At 41.2% G+C, this 26,390-nt stretch overlaps 1 long non-coding RNA gene and 2 other non-coding genes across 3 annotated transcripts; all 3 read right to left on the bottom strand.

The window, feature by feature from the left end:
• Positions 1 to 6,551: 6,551 nt before the first annotated feature.
• Positions 6,552 to 7,559, bottom strand: LOC100174924 (uncharacterized). The gene is made up of 3 exons (XR_009495831.1): positions 7,397 to 7,559; positions 7,065 to 7,131; positions 6,552 to 6,846 (listed from the first exon to the last, which is right to left on the bottom strand). It is a non-coding gene; the product is annotated as an uncharacterized lncRNA (long non-coding RNA).
• On the bottom strand, positions 6,944 to 7,013 carry LOC112448164 (small nucleolar RNA SNORD50). Its single transcript, XR_003036557.1, has one exon. It is a non-coding gene; the product is annotated as a small nucleolar RNA SNORD50 (small nucleolar RNA).
• On the bottom strand, positions 7,239 to 7,308 carry LOC112448165 (small nucleolar RNA SNORD50). The gene has a single exon (XR_003036558.1). It is a non-coding gene; the product is annotated as a small nucleolar RNA SNORD50 (small nucleolar RNA).
• Positions 7,560 to 26,390: the final 18,831 nt, after the last annotated feature.

Genomic DNA, 26,390 nt, shown 5'->3' with positions numbered 1-26,390 from the left:
GATGGGATTATTATTAATATTACTATTATCTCACATGAAATACTTTTAAATATTTAAGAATAGTCATTATGCTTTCCCATGATTTTTTACTTCTTCAGGTTAACTATTTCCAAGTCCTTACCTTAAAACATTGTCTAGAATGACATGGTTTCCAGAAGCCTTGTCTTCATCCTTAAGTTACCTCCTACTTTGCCACTCATCTTCTTTCTTAAAAATATTTATTTTGGCTGGGCTGGGTCTTAGTTGCAGTTCTTGGAATCTTCGTTGTGGCATGCAGACTCCTTAGTTTCGGCATGCAGGAGCTAGTTCCCTAACCAAGGATCAAACCTGGGCCCCTGCATTGGGAGCAAGGATTCTTACCCACTGGACCATCAGGGAACTCCCACCACTCTTCTTAAATGTGGCACCCAAACTAAAAAAACTACATTACAATGTGCAAAATACAGATGATGATGAAATCATTCCTTCCAGTGATCTAAACTTTGAGCAGATTGTATTTTAAATCTCTCAGTTTACTCACATATAAAATGTATAAATACTAATAATGCCTACTCACAGGTTACTGTAGGAGAAACCAAGATGACGTATGTCAAAGCACCGTGTAAAATTAAGAGAACTATAGAAGTGTCAGTCATTATTTTATACCAAGTATTTTCCATTAAACAGTGAAAAAATCATGATAGGTATGAACTATCAGTTCCCAAAAATGTTGTTAAATTTTTTTTTTTAAATACATCACTTGACTTTCTTTCCTTTCTCTCTTTTATTGTACTGGGTCTTAGTTGCAGCACCTTTAGTCGTGGCATGAAGAATCTTTTTTAGTTTTGGAATGTGAACTGTTACTTGCAGCATGTGGAATCTAGTTCCCTGACCAGGGATCAAACCTGGGCCCCCTCCCTGAATTGGGAGTCTCTGCATTGGACCACCAGAGAAGTCCTCCTTTTACAATCTTAATGTTCATATAGAACAAAGAAATTTTATACTATGAAATACAGTAAGCCTAAATTATTTTTTGTTATGAGTTAATTTTAAAAGAACTAATTTTAATGTTAAAAAGTTTTTCTTGTGAAGCACAGACTGAAGACAACATTCACCTTCTAAAATAGTTTAATTTCAATCTCTAATTTCTTTTACTGAGATTTAATTGAAAAATTATCTATTGGTGTTGAAACAGGTGGAAAGTTTTGTGTCAGTTGTTTGTTATTAGTCAATAATAAAACACACTGCAAAAAAAAGTGTGACCCAGTTTCAATGTAATAAATAAAAACCTAAAGGGAAAATGTATAAAACCAGAGAGATTACACTGTGTGGACTTAACTTATAAATCTCTTGCCAAATTATAAAGCCCTCAAATTATACCAGTGGCCATTTATCCTTTGCTTCTGTCTCAGTCTGTAAGAGCGGCCATAACAAAATACCAGACTGGATGGTTGAATACAAATTAATTTTCTCATAGCTCTGGAGGCTGGAAAGTCCAAGATCAAAGTGCCAGCCAGGTAGGTTTCATTCGGAGTCCTCTTGTCTGGACTTGTAGACAGCCATCATCACAGTGTCCCCACATGACTTCTTGTGGGTGCATATGAAGAGGGAGAGAGTGAGTTCTCTGCTCTTTCTTCTTATAAGGACACTCATCCTATCCGACCAGGGCCCTACCTTTATGACATCATTTAACCTTAACCACATCCCCTGAGGCTCCATCACCAAATATTGCCACATCGGAGTTAGGGCTTCAACATAAGAATTTTGGGAGGGCACACATACTGAATCCATCAGTTTCCAGCTTTTCTCATTTCTTTTATCTCTTTTGGAGAATTTAGATCATATCATCATTGCCCACCTTAAATACACATACTGAATTCCATATAATTAGACAAATTTGTAATGGGAGTCTTTACATTGTACGTCGCAGAGTCGGACACGACTGAAGCGACTTAGCAGCAGCAGGCACAGAGTATAAGAGGTGAAAGGGCAGTTTCTGCTTCAAAAGAACTCACTCTAGGACCAGAGAGAAATAAACCACTAATTAGAAACACAAAATGCTGTGGGTCATTTTGTAGTGTAACTGGAAAGGATCTTATTTTACCTAATTCTCATCATTTCTCTGTGGTACAACTGATCTTTGTCATTACCTGGGACAGTTTTCCAGCACTAATTTCTTTTCCTCATCAGCCTGGATTTCAAGGTCAATTTTAACACCACTTTCACCTACACTCTCAATTGGCCCATCACAGCTCTGCTCCTTCTGGCCAGTTTATCCCTAATTTTGGATTAATCCACTGATCTGCTTTCTGCTCCCATGTGGATAAACCCCATAGGACAACAGGTAAGAATGATGCTGATTAACTATCACACTTGGCAATTTTCAGCCTCATTGGGCACTTTGGCACCAAAAGGCAAATCTCTAACTTGTCTGTAGCCAACTCCATTTCTCTCATCAGTCCACAGTATCTGATGACAACTCTTATCACACTTTTTAAATTCCTCATCTCATTCTTTCCTGAAGACCACTTTGCCTAATACTTTGCAGAGTTGTCCTTATATATTAACTTCCTCAATTTTCACGCTGACCAGTGCTCTGTATTAAATACAAGGCAACCTCCATCCCCATTACCCCAAGCAATTATTGCTTAGTTCACACCCTTGCTTTCTGAACTCCTCAATTTTCCATCTAGTTTGTTTCAGATATGGTAGTTGAATTTGAAAACAGATTACTGCTTTCCAGTTTTTGTTTGCTAGTACAAAATAATTTCTATGATTTGAACTAAACTTGCCATATCTTACTTCTGGAATGTTCCAGGACTCATCTCTTGGACCACTTCTCTTATACTCACTCCCTCAGTGACCTCACTTTATGGCCATTCGCATGCTGTTAACTCCCACGTTTATTTCTCCAGCTTAGATCTCTACTCTGAACTTTCATATCTAATGCAAAATCTCATTAGGGTATTACATGTCATCTCAAACTTAGTTATGTTCAAAATCAAGCCTCTGTAAAAATCCACTTTTGGGGAGATGGACTTTATTATCTTGATTGCACTAATGGTTTCATGGGTGCATATTTACAGAGACTCATCAAACCGTACACTTCTAAAATGAACCATTCATTGACGTATATAATTATATTCAATAGTTAGGAGGCAAGGGTCAAGTTTTCTGACCTCAGTAATCACTGTTTCCAAACATTTTCTTCAAATGGTGAATTCTGAGTATTCTGAAATGCTCTTTCCATTGTTAACTCTTTTGGAGAGAACTGAATCAACTAAGCATAACTAAGGTAAAGTTTCCAAATAGGATGGATGTATTATACTGTACTCAGTGTGGGATTCTGTGAGATTAAATCTATATCCTGTTATAAGTCAGCTGCATAGCATGTCAGGACCTCAGACTGACTAGTGGTCAGAGGATGAGACCAGGATTTGTGAGAATGAGACCAAGTCTGGTTTTCGTATTGGAAAGGTACCCTTCCTCCACCTCAAGATGATCCACAAAAACTGTAGCATGCTTCTATTTTGACTTATCTGTACATAGGAAAGGAAAGGAAAAAGGAAAGTGAAGTCGCTTAGTCGTGTTCGACTCTTTGTGACCGGTGGACTGTAGCCTACCAGGCTCCTCCATCTGTGGGGTTCTCTTGGCAAGAATACTGGAATGGGTTGCCATTTCCTTTCCCAGGGGATCTTCCCAACCCAGGGATTGAACCCAGGTCTCCGGCATTGCAGGCTTTACCCTCTGAGCCACCAGAGAAGCCTAGTTATCTGTACATAGGTTGGCATTTAAAGGCTCTAAATTTAATGGGGAAACTGGTTTAAAAACAGCCAAAAGTTCTCAGGGGCTGGGCAAACAGCAAGGATTAAGAACTGTATAAGCAGTTCAGAGAGCACTTGATAAGGAAGCCAAGTGCAATGGATATTGGATTTCTGGCAATATAAATAGTTTGGGCTTCCCTGGTGGCTCACTTCAGTTAAAGAATCTGCTTGCAATGCGGGAGACACGGGTTAAGACCCCTGGGTTGGGAAGATCCCCTGGAGAAGGGAATGTATTCTGACTTGGAGAACACCATGGACTATACAGTCCAAGGGGTTGCAAAGAGTTGGACAAGACTGAGCAACCTTCACTTCACTAAAAAATACCAAACAGTAGAATTGAACCTACTGTATTTTAAGATAACCTGGAAGCATGGTGTAGAGCTGACTCAAGTCTTATTGGCTAAAGTCTCTCACATAGAACTTAAGGTTCCTGTTATTAGTTTTGTTGCTAAGCAGTGTCCAACTCGATTCTTTGTGACACCATCAACTGCAGCATGAAAGTCAAAGAGAAGAGTGAAAAAGCTGGCTTAAAACTCAACATTCAAAGAACAAAGATCATGGAATCTGGTCCCATCACTTCATGGCAAATAGATGGGGAAACAGTGTCAGACTTTATTTTTCTGGGCTCCAAAATCACTGCAGATGGTTAACTGCAACCATGCAATTAAAAGACGCTTACTCCTTGGAAGGAAAGTTATGACCAACCTAAATAGCATATTGAAAAGCAGAGACATTCCTTTGCCAACAAAGGTCCATCTAGTCAAGGCTATTGTTTTTCCAGTAGTCATGTATGGATGTGAGAGTTGGACTGTAAAGAAAGCTGAGCGCCGAATTGATGCTTTTGAACTGTGGTGTTGGAGAAGACTCTCTTGAGAGTCCCTTGGACTGCAAGGAGATCCAACCAGTCCATTCTAAAGATCAGTCCTGGGTGTTTTTTGGAAGGAAATGAAGTCGCTCAGTCGTGTCCGACTCTTTGAGACCCCATGGGCTGTACCCTACCACGCTCCTCTGTCCATGGGATTTTCCAGGCAAGAGTACTGGAGTGGGTTGCCATTTCCTTCTCCAGAGGATCTTCCCAACCCAGGGATTGAACCTGGGTCTCCCACATTGTAGGCAGACGCTTTACCATCTGAGCTACCAGGGAAGTCCTAAGAATCATTGGAAGGAATGATGCTAAAGCTGAAACTCCAGTACTTTGGCCACCTCATGCGAAGAGTTTCATTGGAAAAAGACTGATGCTGGAAGGGATTGGGGGCAGGAGGAAAAGGGGTCGACAGAGGACGAGATGGCTGGATGGCATCACTCATGACTTGCTGGGACGTTGAGTTTGAGTGAACTCCAGGAGTTGGTGATGGACAGAGAGGCCTGGTGTGCTGCAATTCATGGGGTTGCAAAGAGTCGGACATGACTAAGCCACTGAATTGAACTGAGGCCTCCCTTCCCTGAGTTTGCTCAAAGTCATGTCCCAAATTGAGTCAGTACAATGAGCTTTCCCAACTTCCACAACTGTATGTTTTAGATTTTTATTGAATATTTATACTCTCAAATGGACTTAATTTGGATCAAACTCATTTTAGTGGGATCCAACTGGTACAATAAAAAATGTGTACATCATTTGAATCTTAAGATTGACTGGGAGGGAAAGGGTCTCCTGCATTGCAATAGCTGTAAGGGAAACCTTAAGTGCTCTAAAACCAAGTCTTATTCATAAGTTTGCCTTGTTTTGAAGTCATGTTAGCCAACTTTGACAAGGACAGTTCTCCCTGAATGTTTTAGGTTTTTGGGTGTGCCACTCTGCATGTGGGTTCACCAACCCTACCAGCAGCCCCTACACTGGAAGCAGTCTTAACCACTGAACAATCAGCAAAGTCCCCCTCAATGGGTCATTAAGCATTCATTATTTGACAACCAAGTGCCAGGTGTCTAGATACTTAAGGTACAGCGGTGCCAGTGCTCAAATTTTATAAACCATACTTAAGTTCCAAATAAAGCAGAGTAAGGGAGATCGGGGTGCTGACTGCAGTGCTAAAGTCTCATTTCCAAATGGACATAATAAATGGGCTAACACTAACACAAAGCTATACATGGAGGTCATCTGCTATCAGAAGAAACCTGTCTGTCTGGGCATTCAACTATAGGCTCAGTCTCATGAATCTGAGGTACATGAGCCCCAAACCATCTCTTCACTTCAGCAGGCAAGCTAACATTTCAAAAGTTCATTCCGATGATATATTAGCACTGACTTTAACATTTAAATATGCGAACAGGTTATTCATGCAGCTATTTAGGGAAAATGATTAGGGTTAGGGCCCAACTGGAGAAGGAAATGGCAACCCACTCCAGTGTTCTTGCCTAGAGAATCCCATGGACAGAGGAGCCTGATGGGCTGCTGTCCATGGGGTCGCAGAGTCGGACATGACTGAAGTGACTTAGCAGGAGCAGCAGGGCCCAACCACCTTGGTTAGATTAGATGCTATTATTGACACTAACCCATTCCATACAATGCTTGACCAGTTTTAACCCAGATTTTATCAGTGACCTTCCCTCACTGTTAACAGGTCCCATCTTTCCCACTTTGCTCTCACCCCAACACTCTGAAGCTAATGTTTTGCACATTACTTATTCTTGCCAAACCAAATCATCTCTCCCTAGAAACCTGACTGAAGATTCCACCGCAAGAGTACACACTTTAACTTGGTGTAATTACAATCACACAGTTTTAAACTCAATTCAGACAAAGAACCAAAGGCTATTCAAAATTATTTAATTACAAGGCTAGATAACTAGAAAAGAATTTTCCATTCAAAATAGTTAGAAAGTAATACACTGATTAACAGGTTATGATTCTACAGCAGTGTCATGGTCAAACAGAAATGCCTTGACTCTTATGGATGCATTATCTAGACTCGATGCTGGTTCAGAATCTATTTACAAACCAATGTAAAAATGTAATTCATCTTGAACTTTCTTCCCACATCCATTGGAGGTTTTCCCAATCACCAGATTTTCATAAGACAGACAAGTAAATCTCGCAGCACTAGCCCTAGGAAAGGAAAAACATTTACGGTTTACAAACTATCAACATCAGAAAACTTACTTAAAACAATTTTCAAAAAATGCTGCTGTCCTTATAATGGTCCACCTCAGAAGCCAGATCCGTATAAGTTTTTTCAACAGAAATTCAGGTTCGGGATAGGATCATCATAGGTAAGACCAAGGACACAATGTTTACTGATTTTGAAGCAAAACATCTCTACTCACAGAAATGTTTCCACCTTCAAAATGTCACAGCACACCAGGCAGACAGCAGGCAGACAGCAACCCCTCACTGTTGGCACAGAAAACCCCACTCTGTGAATTAAGTTTTTCCTCTATGAGACATAACCTAACAGAAATCTGTTATAAAACTTGTTCTCATATCTGAACATTAGTCTTGTCTCAGAAGCCGAATCCGTACATGCTTTTCTTCAGGTTATCAGCTTCGGGATAGGGTTCATCATTGATCAGACCAAAATCCATTATGCTACATTACACGGACATTTACCACAAACCAGACAGAATTACTGCAGCAGATGTAAGTCAGGGTAACTTACTTTAAAATGAAGCTGCTCAGTGACATCCACAGCTTCATTAGTATTCATCAACCTGCAGAATGCTGTTAAAAAACAAAAATATTTTTCTCATTTAATCTACACGTGGACTAAACATATAGACATTCGAAGTACTAGTCGAACACATACCTGGTAAGATCATCAGGTTTTAACCAAGTCATTTTCCAGCCAATATTGTCCGGCGTGTTTTGAAATGTACCTTTGCATCTTAAAAAAAAAAAAAAATTTTCAAATGATGCATCATCTTTACAGGTTGATCAACCTGTAAATCAACAGGTTTATTCCTTCAACTTAAAACTAAGCTCTCAACAATTACCTTAGCATCTCCACGTAACAGTTCCGCTACACCGAAATCCATTGTTTCTGCGGGAGAATCAATTTCTTAACCTGCGGAAGAATAAATATATTTAAAAATTAAGTATTGTCATAGAAGGTCATAGCTTAAGGTTTTCAGCACTAAAACCTTCCCCTCCAACAATTCGATTTGCACACAGCGCCACCTGGGCACAATACAACTCAGTTTCACGCAGTCAGGAGCTGCCGATTTTTAAATTAACTGTTGATATGACTACGTATCTAAGGCCTGTAAGTCAACGTTAAGCGTAACTCCCGCCCCAAATCTCAGGAATGTGGTCGTTTCCCGTGCGCCGTTCAGGATTATCCAGCCGGCTTAGCAATACGGCCGCGCGCAGCGCCATGACCAGCAGCAGCCTACGCACGCCTGAACTCGAAGCCGGTCGCCACCGCGACAGGGGACACGTGGCGGTCCGGTGGCGCGTTTTCCATGTGTAAATACTCAACGCCGCACTCTAACCCTCAACTTCTGAACTCTTTTTACCGTATCGCATTCCCCAACCCAAGCTGCGCCACTCAGGTTCGCGCGCACGACCGCCAACAACGCGTACTTACCTAGCAGCTATGATCTGCTCCCAAGTTCCGACGTAAAAGACCGAACAGCTCCCCCTGCAGTTCCTTATATAGTCTCTCCCGAGCCAGCCGGAGGCCGCCCCTCCCTCTCGCCTCTATTGGACCCTGGAGAGCACGGGGGCGTGGCCGGTTCCTGACGGGAGGAGCGAGAGCGCGCCAGGCGGCTCTTTTCTTTCGGGGCTCGTTCCACGGCGTGGTGCGCGCACCGCCCCTCCGCGGCGCGCACGTCCAGCTCCGGGCGCACGCCCGCTGCTGCGCCGCTGTCCGTCGCTTCCGAGACTGGCTCTACGTGGCGTGGGAGTGGCGCCAGAATTTAAACGAACAGCCGCCTTTAGAGGCGAGGGTACCGCCTACCCAGAGCCAAGTAAGCTCCGGACGCGTAGGGTGGCTGGGGGGCGTCTGTGGACTTGAGTTTAGTAGCACAGGGCGGCTTTAGCTTGTGATGCGCTCAAGAAGTCGAGCTGGATGGTTGACTGATCCTGGGGAGTTGACGCCCTGCAGCCGCTGCGCGCGCCCTGAAAGAGAAATCGCCGGGCAGAAATGCTTGGATGAAAAGTCTTTGAAAGCGCCGCGATTCTCACCTGGTCTACAGTGAGAACGCCGCGCATCTCCGGATAGCCGACTCGCTGCGCCGCCCGCGCTCCCCTGCGCTTTACCGGACCCGCCCCACCCCCACGCCGGTGGGTGCCGGGCGCTGCTGTAAACACTGATCAGCGCAGAAAATTCTCCCCGAGACAGCAGACCCGAGAAGTACATCCTCCACTTGGCGGAGGAGAAAACTAAGGCCTGCAGTAGCCAAGTAATTTTCCTAAATTGACACAACCAAAAAAAGAAAGAAAGAAAAAAACCTTTGCTATTAAAAAATAATTTGCACTACATTCATTATAATGAATGCAGGAGAAAGATTAATTTGGGAAATTTCCCAGAATAATTTATCTAAATGACACTTTAATTCAGTAGCATTTATATATGCACGGGTGAAAACTGAAACCGCTTAGCACACAAGCACGTATGTATGGGTAAATACGGGGCTTCCCAGATGGCTCAGTGGTAAAGAATTCGCCTGCCCATGCTGGAAACGGAGGAGCAGGAGGTTCTATGGCTGGGTGAGGAAGATAACCTGGAGGAGGAAATGGCTACCCACTCCAGTATTCTTGTCTTGGACTGAGGAGCCTGACTGGCTTCAGTCCATGGGGTCCCAAAGAGCCGAAGGCGACTGAGCACACATAGTAAATACATGTACTATGCACACGTGAGAGTACACGACATTTGGACATTTCAGCATCTGAAAATTCAGGTCTTCGTAGCACTCACTACTAATTATTATGTACATGTGCATTTGGTTATAGTCCTCCTTTGGTACCCCGCTCTTCATTTTTCTGCCTTACTATAGTGCCTGGCATAAAGTATATCGTCAGTAACAACTGGTTGAATCAACTAATGAATGTATGCGGTGGCTTTTTAGAAAATTAAAGTGAAAAAAATTAAAAGACTCCAGATTAAAAGACAAAGTGAAAAGCAAATTTCTGTAACAGGAACCGAAGCGATGAAGTCTTTATATGGTTGGGCATTGTGTAGATTTGAAAAAAGCGTTTTTTGTAATGTGCAATGTAAATTTTGCATATTGCTCACGTTTCAAAGCTAAACCAGTGCAAAAGGATATAAAAAGCAAAGTAAAAGTTCCTTTTCATATCACTGGGAATCTTTGCTATTGCAGTAATTAATAGTAATGGTTTTTGAAAATTTCTAAGCATATATAAATATATGTACACATTTTTTCACATACAAATAGGATCTGTCCTTTTTTGCAACTTGCTTTGCCTGTCGTAAATATCATAGACCTCTTTCCATGTCAGTACATATAGATGACCTTGCTTATATCCTGCAGAGTGTTCAGTTAGATGTGTCATAATTTTATAACTTTATAGCTTTTCACTATTTCAAATACTACCAAAGTGAATTATAGATGTATCCTAATGAACTTGTGAGAAGATTTGCAGGATCCATTTCTAGAAGTGAGTCAAAGGTTCAGTTCAGTTCAGTCGCTCAGTCGTCTCTGACTCATTGCTACCCCATAAATCACAGCACGCCAGGCCTCCCTGTCCATCACCAACTCCTGGAGTTCACTCAAACTCATGTCCATTGAGTCGGTGATGCCATCCAGCCATCTCATCCCCCGTCGTCCCCTTCTCCTCCTGTCCCCAATCCTTCCCAGCATCAGAGTCTTTTCCAGTGAGTCAACTCTTCGCATGAGGTGGCCAAAGTATTGGAGTTTCACCTTCAGCATCAGTCCTTCCAATGAACACCCAGGACTGATCTCCTTTAGGATGGACTGCTTAGATCTCCTTGCAGCCCAAGGGACTCTCAAGAGTCTTCTCCCAACACCACAGTTCAAAAGCATCAATTCTTTGGCGCTCAGCTTTCTTTACAGTCCAACTCTCACATCCATACATGACTAATGGAAAAACCATAGCCTTGACTAGATGGACATTTGTTGGCAAAGTAAAGTCTCTGCTTTTTAACACGCTGTCTAGGTTGGTCATAACATTCCTTCCAAGGAGTAAGCACCTTTTAGTTTCATGGCTGCAGTCACCATCTGCAGTGATTTTGGAGCCCCGAAAATAAAGTCAGCCACTGTTTCCACCATGTCCCCATCTATTTGCCATGAAGTGATGGGACCAGATGCCATGATCTTCGTTTTCTGAATGTTGAGCTTTAAGCCAACTTTTTCACTCTCCTCTTTCACTTTCATCAAGAGGCTTTTTAGTTCCTCTTCACTCTGCCATAAGGCTGGTGTCATCTACATATCTGAGGTTATTGATATTTCTCCTGGCAATCTTGATTCCAGCTTGTGCTTCTTCCAGCCCAGCGTTTCTCATGATGTGCTTTGCATATAAGTTAAATAAGCAGGGTGACAATATACAGCCTTGACGTACTCCTTTCCCTATTTGAAACCAGTCTGTTGTTCCATGTCCAGTTCTAACTGTTGCTTCCTGACATGCATACAGATTTCTCAAGAGGCAGGTCAGGTATTTCCATCTCTTTCAGAATTTTCCACAGTTTGTTTTGATCCACACAGTCAAAGGCATTGGCACAGTCAATAAGGCAGAAATAGATGTTTTTCTGGAACTCTCTTGATTGTTCTATGATTCAGCGGATGTTGGCAATTTTATCTCTGTTTCCTTCTTTTCTAAATCTACCCTGAACATCTGGAAGTTCACGGTTCACATATTGCTGAAGCCTGGCTTGGAGAATTTTGAGCATTACTTTATTAGCACATGAAATGAGTGCAATTGTGCGGTAGTTTGAGCATTCTTTCACGTTGCCTTTCTTTGGGATTGGAATGAAAACTGACCTTTTCCAGTCCTGTGGCCACTGCTGAGTTTTCCAAATTTGCTGGCATATTAAGTGCAGCTCTTTCACGGCATCATCTTTTAGGATTTGAAATAGCTCAACTGGAATTCCATCACCTCCACTAGCTTTGTTCGTAATGATGCTTTCTAAGGCCCACTTGACTTCACATTCCAGATGTCTGGCTCTAGGTGACTATCTCTTTTAAATATGGTGATGTATATGTTTCCATGCTACTCTCTCAGTTTCTCCCATCCTTCCTTTCCCCCACTGTGCCCACAAGTCTGTTCTTTATGTCTACATTTCCATTGCTGCCCTGCAAATAGGTTCATTAGTACCATCATTGGTACGAATAGTACTAATTAATATCATATGCGTTAATATACGATATTTGTTTTTCTCTTTCTGAGTTACTTCAGTCTGTATAATAGGCTCTAGGTTCACCCACCTCATTAGGACTCACTCAAATCATTCTTTTTATGGCTAAGTAATATGTGTTTTGCTAATTGGGAAATATGCATGATTGTTGTGGGTGGCCATTGTCATGCAATCAAAATGGAAAACTATTACTGCCTTTGTTCTCTTTGAATCACTGTTTGCTGTGCTGAGGACTCTCAAATTTATCTGGTCAAAAGAAGTATAAAACAATGATTCTCTAGTTTGACTTACCAATTGAATTACTTAGAGAGCTAAGAAGTATCAGATTTCTAGTCCCTAACCTGGAGGTACTAAAGCAGAATTTTCAAAAGTGGGACCCAGGGAGCATTTTAATCAAGCATTTGGGACAGTGCTAAGAGGCCTACAGCCATAAGTGGACTATAAGCCACAAGTCTGAGCTGCATGTGTAATTTTAAATATGCTAGTAGCTACTTATAAAAAAATAGTAGATAGAATCAGATGAAATTAATTCCAGTACAGTTTATTTAACCCAATAGAACCAAAATATTTTCATTTCAACAAATGATCAACATAAGTTATGTACTCAGTTCCTGAAATCCATTGTATATTTTGCACTCACAGCACATCTCTGTTTGACTGCCTGCATTTCCAGTGGAATTGCCACATGGCTAGTGGCTGTTGTACTGGACAGCCCAGGTCTAGGTTGACTCATATACATATATAAATTTGAGAATCACTGTATTAGGGTAAGTGCAGTACTGCACACCTGCCATATATTCCAGGCTTAAAAAAATAACTTCCATATTCCTTTTGACTCATAAATGAATAACTAACAAATGCAATGCAAAATGGAATGAATTTAGAGCTTGATTGTTGACAGCACTGCCCTCCAGTGAATATGGGTGATGGCCATGAAGCCAGTGCATAAGTCATTCAAGACTTCTGTCTCTTCAAGGACCAGAAAAATATACTGACCAGGGAAGCCATCAATTTTTGCTTCTACACCTAAAGTTGACAAGTGAAATGCTACCAGATATTTGAAATGAGTTAAGAAAGACCATATAAGGTCAGCAATGAAATTAGATGTGTCCTTGAAAAATTTGAAGTGAAAGTGTTAGTCACTCAATCGTGTCTGACTGTTATCCCATAGACTGTAGCCCATCAGGCTCCTGTGTCCATGGGGGTTCTCCAGGCAAGAATACTGGAATTGAGTTTCCATGCCCTCCTCCAGGGGATCTTCCCAACCCAGGGATTGAAACCAGGTCTCCTGCATTGCTGGCAGATTCTTGACCACTGAACCCCAGGGAGAAGAATTTAGCATACTGAAAATAGCTTCTCATATTCTGTAGCAAACTTTCTAAGATCATCATTTTAATCATTTTTTGGAGGAAATGTCCACTGACCCCTGGCGCATGCATTGTGCTTCAGAGAAAATTAGTATGAATACACAGAAGTCCTTGCTCTTCCCTAAAGAGTAAGAAGTAACCACTTAACTTTAGACACCTCTGCCTTTTTATTTTTAAATTTTATTGGAGTATGGTTGATTTACAATGTTGTGTTAGTTTCTGCTGTATGGCAAAGTGACTCAGTTATATGTATACATATTCCACTCTTTTTAAAATTCTTTTGCCATATAATTAGAGAGTATTGAGAAGAGTTCCCTGCGCTATACGATAGGTCTTTGGCAATGGCACCCCACTCCAGTACTCTTGCCTAGAAAATCCCATGGAAGGAGGAGCCTGGTGGGCTGAGGTCCATGGGGTCACTAGGAGTCAGACACGACTAAGTGACTTCACTTTCACTTTCATGCATTGGAGAAGGAAATGGCAACCCACTCCAGTGTTCTTGCCTGGAGAATCCCAGGGACAGGGGAGCCTGGTGGGTTGCCATCCAAGGGGTCGCACAGAGTCGGACACAACTAAAGCGACTTAGCAGCAGCAGCAGCAGCAGCAGTGTAGACATGTCTGCTTTAAAAATCAGACATTCATTAAAACTTTTGAGTAAGATTATAGTATGAACCTAATAGAGTTTTATGAAGTGTTTGGAGGGAGGGAAAGATTAAAAAAAACAATTCAAAAATTTAGTGCAATAATTTAGCTGAGATATTATGAAGGACACCACTGTAATATTGACCATAGGAATGGAAGGCAGGGAAGAAAACATCATAAAGTGAGAACTTAAGTGTCATTAGGTTCTTGTATGCATTGGATCATGTAAACTTCAAGACAGTCCTGCTTTGTACTTTAAAGATGAGGAAAAGGAGGTACAGAAATCTCAGTTAACTAATTCCCAGGTCTTTCTGACTCCAGACAAATAATCCTGTCCCTGGAACATGATATGGTGGTGTTGAAGGAGGAAATGATAGGATGTGGTGGTCTGTGGGGAAAGAGAGGAGGTGGAGTGCAACCTAGGGAGCCAAGAGAATAGCAGCTTCAGTGACAGAAAGAGGCAAGTCAGATACTACTGATTTGGGAGCAGGAAAAAAGAAGATTCCGTTTTGGTTGTGTTAGATTTTAGAGGGAACACTTGGTTACATTTGTCCAGTGGACCATCAGAAATGTAGAACTGAAGCCCAAGAGAAAACTCAGGGCTAGAGAAGGATCATTTGGCAAACTAACAGTTGATGATGAGTGAAGTCGTGCACGAATGAGTGTAGGGAGGGAAAAAAGGGGCCTAAAATCAACACCATAGTGTGTGCAGATATCCTGTAGTAGATAACATTTGATAACACATAGTCAATACACATAAAGATCTGGTTAGATTATGAATGTATGAGAAAAAATTCACTTTTACAGTTTTTGGTTAAGTCATGGGAAATATATATATGCTATGTTTAAGTGCTCGTGTTCGTGCTAGGTTGCTTCAGTTGTGTCTGACTCTTTGTGACCCCATGGCCTGTAGTATGCTAGGCTCCTCTGTTCATGGGACTCTCCAGGCAAAGATACTGAAGTGGATTGCAATGCCCTCCTCCAGGCGATTTCCCAACCCAGGGATCAACACACATCTCTTACGTCCCCTGCATCAGTAGGTGGGTTCTTTATCACTAGCGCCACCTGGCTATGTTAAGTAGTATAAACATAATTAACTTGTTCTTGGGTGGAAAAAAAAAAAAATCAGCTTTCAGAAACAAGAACTATCTGATAAGGGATAATGTCCAAAAAATATGAAGAACTCATGCAACTCAATAGCAAAACCCCCTAACAATCCAATTTAAAATGGATAGAGGATCTAATAGATTTTTCTGAAGAGCTACAGATCGGTAACATGTACATGAAAAGTACATCACTAAAAAATCCACCTGCAATGTGGGTGACCTGCCTGGATTCGATCCCTGGTTGGGAAGAGCCCCTGGAGAAGGGAACAGCTACCCACTCCAGTACTCTGGCCTAGAGAATTCCATGGACTGTATAGTCCACGGGGTTGCAAAAAGTCAGACATGACTTAACGACTTTACTTAATTATCAGAGAAATGTAAATCAAAACCACAGTGAGAAATCACCTCACACCTGTTAGAATGGTTGTACTCAAAAGGACAAGAGGTAAAAAATGCTAGTGATGATGTAGAGAAAAAGGAAGCTTTGTGCACTGTTGGTGGAAGGTAATTTGGTACAGCCACTATGGAAAAAAGTATGGAGGTTCCTCAAAAATTCAAAATAGAACTGCCATATAATCCAATAATCCCACTTCTGGATATTTACCTGAAGAAAAAAAAGCACTGATTTGAAAAGATACATGCACCCCAATATTCAGAACAGCATTACCTACAGCAGCCAAAATCCGGAAGCAATTCAAGTGTCCATCAGTGGATGAATGGTTAAAGAAAATGTAGTATATGTACACCATGGCATATTATTCAGCCACAAAAAAGAATGAAATCTTAACAATGGACCTTGAAGGGCCATACTGTAAGACCAATGACCAATACTATATGATTTTACTTATATGTGGAATCTAAAAAAAAGAAAGAGAAGGAAAAAAATTCAAACTCAAAAAGAACAGATCAGTGGTTGCCAGAGGTGGGGGATGGAGGGTGGGTGAAAAGGCTGGAGGAGCTCAAAAGATACAAACTTCCAGTTATAAATAAGTAATGGGGATGTCACATACAGTAGAGTGACTATAGTTAATAATGTTGTATTGCATATTTGAAACTTGCTAAGAGAGTAGACATTAAAAGTTCCTATTATAAGAAAAACAATTCTGTAACTGTATGGTGACAGATGTCAACTAGATTCATTGTGGTGATCAGTTTGCAGTACATACAAATACAGAATTTTTACATTGTACAGCTGCAATTAATATAATGTTGTTTGTCAACTGTACCTCAATAAAAATTTTTAAAATATGAGAATTAAAGAATCTATCTCTTAGTATAATATTCTTTTTTCTAGTGTCTAAAACTGAACTAGTAAACTCTAGGTTTAATTGTAGGACAGACCAGGGTAAATTAAAGAAAATCTTGTGAATACTTCATGAAATAGTAGAGTGTTAAGTACACGAAATAGTAAAGCTAAAGAGCTAAATTGGGGGGAAATTACATATATGTGAAAAAATCAATAAGGCAGTTTGATACCTTAGCTGGAAATCCACAGGAGAGGTTAGGACTTGAGTGTCATTGGCTGGAATAAGCTATTTAAAAAACGATAGTGAAATCATCAGGGAAAGAGTATAAACAAAGAGAAAGCCCAAGACAGAGTCTTGGAGCACTTGAGAGTTCCAGCAGACATGGAAGTGCTGGAAAAGGAAGCGCCTTGTGGGGAAAGCTGGAGAGTGGGATATCTCAGAAAGAAAGTGAAGAGATTCAGGGAGAGATAGGTCAGTTAGCATGAATGCTTCTGAAAGGTCAAGTAAGATAACAGAAATGACCCTTGGGTTTGGAAGTGTGAGGATCACCAGTAAATAGTTTCAAGAGGAATAGTGGCTACAGAAGCACAGTTGAAAAAGACTGAGGAGTAAGTGAGGTGAGAAAGCAAAAATGGCTCTGTACCCAGAGACAGAGAATTGTAAGGTTGAGGGGATGCTTTTGATTTCTCTTTCTTTTTTCTTTTTTAAATTATGAAAGTTTGATAACACATTTACAGGAGACCTAAAAAATACAGAACACAGCTACATATAGTTCCATTATATATTACAATCCTTTTTTAAGTAGATAATAAGATTTTTAGTTGGAGTTTCAATATCAAACTCTCAAAAATTAATTGAGTATACAGAAAAGTAGAAGGATATAGTAGACCTGAAAAGCATCATGAACCAATTCAACATAATTCAGATTTATACAATTTTCACTTTACAGTAGGATACAAATTCTATTCAAGTTCCCATAGATTATAAACCAGGAGACATTGGAACATATCCAGAGACATAAAACAAGGTGCAAAAGTGTCATAGTCTAAAGATGTTGAAATGATACAGAGTCTGTTTTCTTATCACTGTGGAATTATGTTAGATATCAATATCAAAAGATACCTGAACACAACCCACAGACTTTTATGTGCAATGTGACGTTTACCAAGAGAGATCTCTGACTTAGCCAGTGAAAGCCTCAATAAAGTTAGAGGACTAAAAAAACACAGACAGTGATTGCAGAGAAGAAAATATTTAAATGAGAAATTAATATCAGCATGAGAAATTAATATCAAAGATACTTTTAAAAACTCTATGTATTTGTAAATTAAATGGGGGAACTCCTTTTTAAATTGGAGATGGTTGAGCATCTTTATATGTTCATAGGATTGATTTAGTAGAGAGTGGAGGATTATGATGCTGGAAAATGAGGCAAAAGTTACAGGAGCAAAATCTTTGAGAAGATGAGATCTTTTCCAGAGTACAAACGGAGGTTTTTGTAGCCTTTGAGTGTTAGAACAGGGTTAAGGTAGATATTGGAAAAAGCAGTCGCAGGTAGCCTGTTGAAACTTGCATAACTGCATAAGAGCATGCCTTGGGCTTGGAATGTTCTCTTACATGGAAATAGGAAGTCCTCACAGCCTGTGCCGGCTATGATTTGTATTTTCTTCATTCTGCTTTAAGCATGGGCATTGTGTGACTTCCAGGCAACCCCACTGCTATATCTGTTCCTCATGGGGAGAGAAGGGGGTTCTTCACCACCACAGGAAGGGTACATGTAGACCGTCTTCCCTCTGTTGGCTAAGGGGCAAGAGGCGCTGGCTGTGGGAGAGCCACACTCACTACTGAGGCTGACCCTGCTCTGTTCTCTGTATGAGTGAAGCATTTCATCCAGTGCCTGTGAGTTGTGTCTTTCTTGGCAGCTCTGATGCCTGAAAACTCTGCAGTATGTTGACATCTTGCTGCTGCTTCTTCTGGTGGTAGGCAACAGGTAACAACACTTGCTTGACAGTCTGGTGCAGTGAGCAAAGTCACCCACAAAGTACCACATGGCACAAGTTTCATCAGTGCAGCCATTCAGGCTGGTGCCACCTCCCTGCAGGAGATGGACTCCCTCTAGTTGACTGGGATTGAGTAAGATGTTGACAGTCTCCTGGTCAACAAGGATAAACTGGGTGATGGATGAGGGCAGAATGCAAGAGGTGGGCCCTAAAATTTTTTTGGAAAACTAACCCAGCTTCTAGCTACCATCATACTCCCACACCAGCCTCTGACTTCCACATGCAAGGGGTTGTAGCTGACACCCAAGGGGAGTCAAAGGCCCCTGTTTAGGAAGCTCTGCTTGATCTAGGTCTCTCTCTCTCTCTGTCTCTTTTTTATCTCTTAAAAGCCCCAAGTAAAGCTAGTTTTCACTCAACACGAAGCCACTCATGGTGTTGCTGAAAAATGTAACTCATTAAATGAGGTCCTTCTCCGAGAATGAAATATGAAAACTGAAAAACAGATAAGAGGCCAGGTGAGGCTCATGTGACTTAGACAGGGCACCTGTTTGATAAGGAGGCCTTGCAGCCCTACATATCTCAGACTGAGTGCTGCAGTCCAGGAAAACTAACTACTGACCTCTTGTTACAGTGTGCTTTTGGAACATGGCAACTAACAGGGCAGAGACAGAGGTAAGCCAATGTAACTCCTTTTTTTTTTTTTTTGCTATGCCACACAACTTGTAGGATCTCAGTTTCCTGACCAGGGATTGAACATGGGCCATGGCAGTGAAAGCTCAGAATCCTGACCCCTGTGCCACCAGGGAACTCCCCAATGTTGCTCTAGATCGGGATTGCAAAGGGTATGAGCATGGTGTTCCCAACAGTGGCAATGTCCCTAAAACTAGGAGCTCCTGGAAAAACATTCATAAAACCATTGCTCCATTTCAGGTAAAAGCCATAGATACTGACTGACTATAGAGCCCTGACGCTGGGAATGTCGAACAAGGCAGTGGAGGCCTTCATGCGACAAGGGCCTCTCCAGGAGGACTCTATTATCCTTACTGTTGTCCTCTAAAAGAACTATGGGCAAGAAGTAGAAAAGTTCCACTGAATGTCCTGTTTGAGATAAAAGCAAAAGAATGGTTTCAGTAGTTTCCATCAACTTGAGCTGAACAGAGAAACCAACAATGGGAAGCCATGCCCAGGGTCCAAAAGGGAACTCAAGAGTCCGACAAGCGAGGAATACAGGAGAGAATAGGGTCGACCCACAGAGCAATATGGCTTTGGTAGTTAACACTGGATAGACAGGGACTTCCCTGGGGCCTGGAGGTTAAGAATCTATCTCCCAATCCAAGGGACGTGAGTTCAATCCTTGGTTGGGGACCTATGATCCCACAAGATGTGGAGCAACGAAGCCCCCATGCCACAACTAGAGAAGGCTGCACGGGGCAGCAAAGAGCCCATATGACACCACAAAGACTGATGCAGCCAAATAAATAAAATATTTTAAAAACTGGATAGACAATGCAAAGATTGATGAGATCCCTACAGAAGACTTCTACTAATGCTATTGGACTGGAAGAAGTCCCTCTAAATTAGAAGTTAAGCTCAAATCCCATATTCCCCTTGTGTTGGATTAGCTGGTACAAAATGACTCAGGCACTCTCCAAGCAATCCAAAACAAACAAGACTCACTGAACTCACTAGCTAAGCTGGTGGTGATAGTAGACAACTCAACAGCCTCGGTCACCTGTTGGTGGAACAGTGTGGCACTTGTGTTCATTGCCCATACTTCTTGTTGTGTATGTATCAATAATTAAGGGAAGGAAGAATTGAGCTAAAGAGGATCCATGCTCAGGCAGGACGGTTATTAGCTGTACACCTGTAGGCCCCCCAGACTCTTATACAAAAAACTCTTGAGTTAGCTTATTCCAGGCACTTTTATCCTTGATTAGGGACCATCCTTGAGGGAGGCCTGATCATCCTCCTGGGTCTGGTTCTCCTTTTGACCTGCATGAATTGCTGTCCCAAAATGACAGGGAGTCTCAGCAGCTCCATATGGAGCCTTAGCATCCATGTGAATTGTTCAGGGCCCCCAGTGGACCTAGTTCCATCTCAAAATTTGGTGGCAGATGGTGGTCCTACCATATTTGATATGTTTTACCTGGTATTTTAGTGGCCAAGCAAGGGTTTGGGGTTGGACTATTGGGAAAGACAGTCATGCATAGCCTGTTGACCCTTGTATGGCTGCGTGTCATTGGGAATGTGGTCTTGTCTCGAAGTATCTTTCCCTGTTCTGGGTTTGATATGTAATTCTTTGCCTAAAGTGTGTTCAGGGCTTCCCTGGTGGCTCAGTGGTAAAGAATCTCCCTGCCAAAGCTGGAAACATAGGTTTGGTCCCTAGGTCAGGAAGATCCCCTGGAGAAGCACATGGCAACCCATTCCAATATTCTTGCCTGGAGAATCCCATGGACAGAGGAGCATGGCAGGCTACACTCCATGGGGTCACAAAGAGCCGGACTTGACTGAAAGACTAAAGAGCAACAACATGTGTGCATAATATGGCACCTGCCCAACCAAACTGCTATATCTGAACCTGTCGGGAAGAGAAGGAGCTCCTTTACTTGCAGCACAGGTGTGGTGTATGTAGCCCATCTTTGGCTATGGGGTAAGATGTGCTGGCCATGGGGGACCAACACTCATTATTGAAGCTGATCTTGCTCTGTCTATTCTCTCTGAGAGTAAAATGTTGTTCCATCCAGTGCCTGTGTGAATTGTCTGTTTCTTGGTAACCCCGACACCTGCAAACCATGTAGGCTGACATCTTGAGATGGCTGTTCCTGGGGTGAGCAACAGATGTCACTTGCTCAACAGCAAGAAGTATATGTATATAGATAATGGAGATCCTGACTCTCTCTCTCTCTCTTTTTTTTTTTTGTATTTTCTCAAATAACTATGAGCAAGGTCATCAACTGAAAGTGGAAAATTGGGAAGTATAAGAGGTTTAAAGAAAAAAGGTATGCAAAATTGTCAGTATGCAGAGTAGAAAAGCAAGCAGATCAGGGAAGTGAAATAGGATTGGTTGGCAGTGTGGAGTGCTCATGAAATTTATGGCTGTACATTTATAGTGAGTAAAGCTGTAACCCTTCTATTTCTAGAGATATTCAGACACTTGGATGCAGGCACAGAGTAGGTGGGATTAACTGGGATTAATTAGGTTTAAAGCTTTGCTGGGCAAGATAATAAAAGAAGAAAGGATTGACTGACAGAGTTAAGGATGTTTGCAAAGAAATGATTTGAACAATGAATAAGGAACTATAAACTGGGTGAGGGGATCATCTGTAGTGAGAAAGTGATGGTGTCCATGGACTGGAGGTTTCTTTAAAGTGAAAGAAGAGCTGCAGTGGGAAGCCTAGATAAGATGAGATGGGAAATTATGTGGGCGAGGATTAGAAAATAGGGCTCTGGAATTTGAGATTTTGGAAATGTTGTAGTTGTTGGTAAAGACAGAGTCAACAGTGTTACTGTGGGAGTGGGCGGCTGATGGTGGAAGAATGAAGTGATCATTGTAGGGAAGGAGGTTGGGGAACTGAGAGTCTAAGGTGGCTGGTGGGTCGTCACTGTGGATGTTGACGCTGTAGTTGAGAGAGAAGTGGTGGGACTACAGACTATGAAACGTGCTAGAGTCATTAGTGAATGAGTGAGGTGTGACCCAAGGGTTTGAAAGATGACAGTAACAGGGAGAAAGAGTTAGTGTTAAAATATGTTGCCCTGCTTCAGAGATTATGGGGAGGAAAGATAGGATTTGGGAGCTACAATTAAGAGCAAAGGGGATGCCCCTCCACCTCCAAGTCTGAATTCCATGGGTTGTTCAGTTTGGGACAAAGTTTAAGATGTCTGCAGACATCCAATAGAAGATTCCGAGTATGCAATGGAATATTCAAGCCTAGAATTTGGGAGAAAGGTGAAGAATGGAGATATGTGTTTAAGATTTCTAATAGAAATTTATCAGCTTTTGGCCACCTAGCATCCACAATGATCCCCCTTCTTCCATGTTTTCTTTCTTTTTGTGGATCTGTCCACAAAAGCTCATGTTATTTGGATGCAGTTAGTACTCTCAGCTCTAGAGGAAGGCCTGATTGGCTTAACCACCCAACAAGTCCTACCACTAGCTATTGTGACTGGTCTGCAGGTGGAAATGACCCAGTTGGAGCCGATGAGAGTGAGACTTGACTCTTTGTCCAACTGTTGGGAAAAACTTTCTCTTTTCTTTTGCATATTGAGCATAGAGGATGCAAAACCTGGGACTGCTGCAAACACCTTTTGACCACAAGAGGAGAACCAATCTTAGAATTAAGTCAACACACAGAAGGCAAGAAAGTAGAGCTGAGTTGAGAGGCAGAGAGAATTGGGTTGTAAGAATATCATTTGGACAAATTGATTCCTAAAGCACTGGAGTTTTAGTCATTCCTTAAGGAGAAATCAGGTTGTGTTCAATTATCTGTTACTGCATAATACCACCCAGACTTAGGGTCTTAAAACAGAATTAATTCTTATTTCTGTGATTCTACAGGTTGACTGGAAACTGTTTTTTGAATACATTAAAAAAAAAAGAGACTTATGTATTCATTTATTGACTGTGCTGGGTCTTAACTGTGGCACACGGGATGGTCCATCTCCATTGTAGCATGCAGGATCTTTTTAGTTGCAGCAAGCAAATTCTTGGTTGTGGCATGTGGGATCTAGTGCCCTGACCTGGGATTGAACCTGAGCCCCTTGCATTGGGACTGTGGAGTCTTAGCCACTGAACTACCAGGGAAGTCCCTGGACAGTGTTTTTGACAGGGCTTATTTTTGCTGAGGCATTCAGCTAACAGATATGCTGGTGGCTCAGTTGGGACAACTGGGCTAGCTGGGCCTCTCTTTTCACATGGTGTTTCATCCCAAGCTTATTCACAACACAGAAGTGTCAGGGCCATATTCCAAAAGGTTACCTGTTAATCCTTTGCTTATATGATGTATGCTGATGTTCCATTGTTTGTGTCAGGTCATATGGCCAAGCCTAGAGTCAGTATGTAGAGGGATGTACAAGAGTGCGGGTACTGAGAGGTGTGATTCATTAGGGCTATTACTCGACTGATGCACAACCACCTGCTTCTACTAAGTCTTAGACCACTTGAAGCTCATCCATGGACTGAAGTGATATATCAACTTCAGTTTATCTCATTGAAAAAAGTCTGCTATGCTAAATATATTTCCCACTCTAAATCTACTCTTTAATCTTCTCCATCTTGCTCTGTGCTCTGGGGGACTGCCCTAAATGGACAGCATCAATGAACTGGTTTGTCCCAGCAGGAGATCACAGTGGGTAGGGAGTGGCTGTTGGCCTCCACTGAAGGGATAGTTTCCGTTAAGGTGGCTCTCTCCACTCTTCTCTTTCTTCCTTTGCCCCTTCAGAACTAAGGGTAGCAAAGCCCAGTTGGGCCCAGGATATTCTTTTATCCTTTTGGTTTTCCTATATGTTGTCCATCTGGTAAATAACTTGTTTATTGAACTTTTTGTTAATTTTCCATATGTTTCCTGTTGGGACTGTCAAAAATATTTACCTATACAATCCTGCTTTAATGAACTAGGATGTAAGTGCATTTGAAAGTACACATGTACTCATACATATGATAAAGAATATCCTTATTTTGTCAATTTTGCCAGAATGAATTAAGCATTTGATTCTATATACCAGCCTGACCTGATGGCTGGTATAATTTTTTACCTCATCCTGCGAGGTTATGCTGCTGCTAAGTCACTTCAGTTGTTTCCGATTCTGTGCGACCCCATAGATGGCAGCCCACCAGGCTCCCTCGTCCCTGAGATTCTCCAGGCAAGAACACTGGAGTGGGTTGCTATTTCCTTCTCCAATGCATGAAAGTGAAAAGTGAAAATGAAGTCGCTCAGTCGTGTCCGACTCTTTGTGACCCCATGGACTGTAGCCTACCAGGCTCCTCCGTCCATGGGATTTTCCAGGCAAGAGTACTGGAGTGGGGTGCCAGTGCCTTCTCCAGCAAGGTTATGCAATCTTGTCTAAAGGAAAACTTACAGTGCGTCTGTGACTAGCACCTGTTCCAACTGCCCCCTTTTACTTCAGCTTCTCATAAGTAAATTATAGACAGTTTTAAATAAGATGTTTGGATCATTTTTAAGCACTGCTTAGAATAGCAGGCAAGCAAATAATTGCCTAGAAACTGGCTGGGAATGCTTATAATAACTGAATTCCATACCTTGTCAGTAAATTTTATACACTTGCTGTAGGTTAGTTTTCATTTTATAATGGCTTCAGGGACATAATCCTAGAATCCTAAATCCTCAAAGTAAGGTTTACAACCCTTTCACACTTTAGCTTTACAATACACAACCATGTGTCATTTAAAAACTCTGTTTTTAAGAGAATTTTATAATTCTCTAAATGACAAAGAGCTAAATGATGAACAGCTATTATAAATTTCTTAAAGGTATTTTAAGAGGATGAAATCATGACTAAAGTTCTGCATGTTACTAAAGTAAATATACAACATAGTACGAAGTGTTGCCAGTTATTTTGATCATACAAGTAATATAATGACTGTATTTTGTAAAAATATTTCAGCTGAAGAAACTGAAATTTGCTCAACTGTATCCGACTCTATGCGACCCCATGGACTGTAGCCTGCCAGGCTCCTCTGTCCATGGAATTCTCCAGACCAGAAAACTGGAGTGGAGAGCCAGCTGTTCCCTCCTCTAGGGAATCTTCCCAACACAGGGAAATGTTTCAGCTAGTAAGTATCAAATGTCATGAGCTGCTGAGTAATTTCATTAAAAAAATTAAATTTCTTAAAAAAAAATTAAAGTGGATTTGGGAATGGTCTATAGTCTGTGGCTTCCTAGATGTATATTTTACTTTGCTCCTGTCACGCTGGAGCTTTCCTGTGATGTCTGGAATGGTTTATTTCAGGTATATGGAGGGCACTGACGTGTAGGTACTGTCTTTCAATGCCATTGCTTTCCAAGACCATGGATCAGGAGGCTTTAGCTCAGCAATGTTATTTAATAGTTGGTCATAGAATTTTCCCAACTCATATTGTGCAGATAATTAAGCCGTGTCAACTTTGTGAAATTATTATACAATGAGGGTTTTTAAATGGAAAGAAAAAGTTTATTTCTGGGAGTTACTTACTTATAAGAATAGAAAATAAAAGATAACCTTTTAATAAAGACATTTTGGAAAGCAACTTATTTGGAAATGGTTTCATTAAATTCAAAATTCATGGACCATGATATACATCATGGATAGAACTTACAAACACACTGCATGCTCTGAACACAGATATCAGACATCAGGTATAATTTATACTTTCATGGTCACTAGAAAACCCTCATGAGTTAAAATTGACTTAAGACATAACAACCAAATAAAGTGAGTGAAACTTAATAAATTCTTGTTGAAAAACATCAAAGGACATTTTTTTGACAGCTAAGAAATTTGAATTTTAACAGAACATTATATGGTATTAGAGTATAGTAATTTTCTTAAATTTGTTAATGCTAATTTTTATAGAGGAGACTCTCCTAATTCTTAGAATATATGTATTGAAACATTAAAAGGCAAAGGTTCATGATGTCTACACCTCACTTTTGTATGGTTTGGACAAGTATTCAGACATGTATATTTCATGTGTTTGTTTTGTTTCAACGAATAATGCATGGCAAATGGTTCAGCAATGTGTATGTGAGATATATATGTATGTGTGTATACACACTGACATATGTGTATGTTTGTTTTTTTTTTTTTACCATATTCTCTCTTCCCCTTTCACACATAAACATGCACACACAATATATTATTAACAATTATGGACAGTATTTGGTGCATATAAGGTTATTCACTGAATTATCCTTTCAGTTTTTCTATATGTTTAAAAGAAGGGGGTGAGGAGCAAACCCTAG

This window comes from Bos taurus, chromosome 9, assembly GCF_002263795.3.
Source record: "Bos taurus isolate L1 Dominette 01449 registration number 42190680 breed Hereford chromosome 9, ARS-UCD2.0, whole genome shotgun sequence".
Classification (NCBI taxonomy): Eukaryota; Metazoa; Chordata; class Mammalia; order Artiodactyla; family Bovidae; genus Bos; species Bos taurus.
The sequence above is the reverse complement of the archived record's forward strand: the minus strand, read 5'-3'. Positions and strand labels throughout refer to the sequence as shown.